Below are 248 nucleotides of genomic sequence, written 5' to 3'. Positions count from 1 at the left end.
TCTTGTCTGCCCAAAACGTCATTGATAACTTCAGAATTAGACCATTTAAAAATATGAAAGTTGTAGGAAATTGTCTCAGCTTTCTAGGAAAAAACAATGGAGGTCATTTGGACTTTTAAAACTCTAGATATGGGGCAAACACTGAACAGTATTTAAGTTGCAGGATAGATTCAAACTTCTTCATTGTTGTTATAATTTGGACTTAAAAATAGCCTTTTTAAATCTTAGGCTCCACATGAAAGTTGTAG

The sequence above is a fragment of the Populus euphratica genome, unplaced genomic scaffold (genome assembly GCF_000495115.2).
Source record: "Populus euphratica unplaced genomic scaffold, PopEup_1.0 scaffold125.1, whole genome shotgun sequence".
NCBI classification, from domain to species: Eukaryota; Viridiplantae; Streptophyta; class Magnoliopsida; order Malpighiales; family Salicaceae; genus Populus; species Populus euphratica.
The sequence above is the reverse complement of the archived record's forward strand: the minus strand, read 5'-3'. Positions refer to the sequence as shown.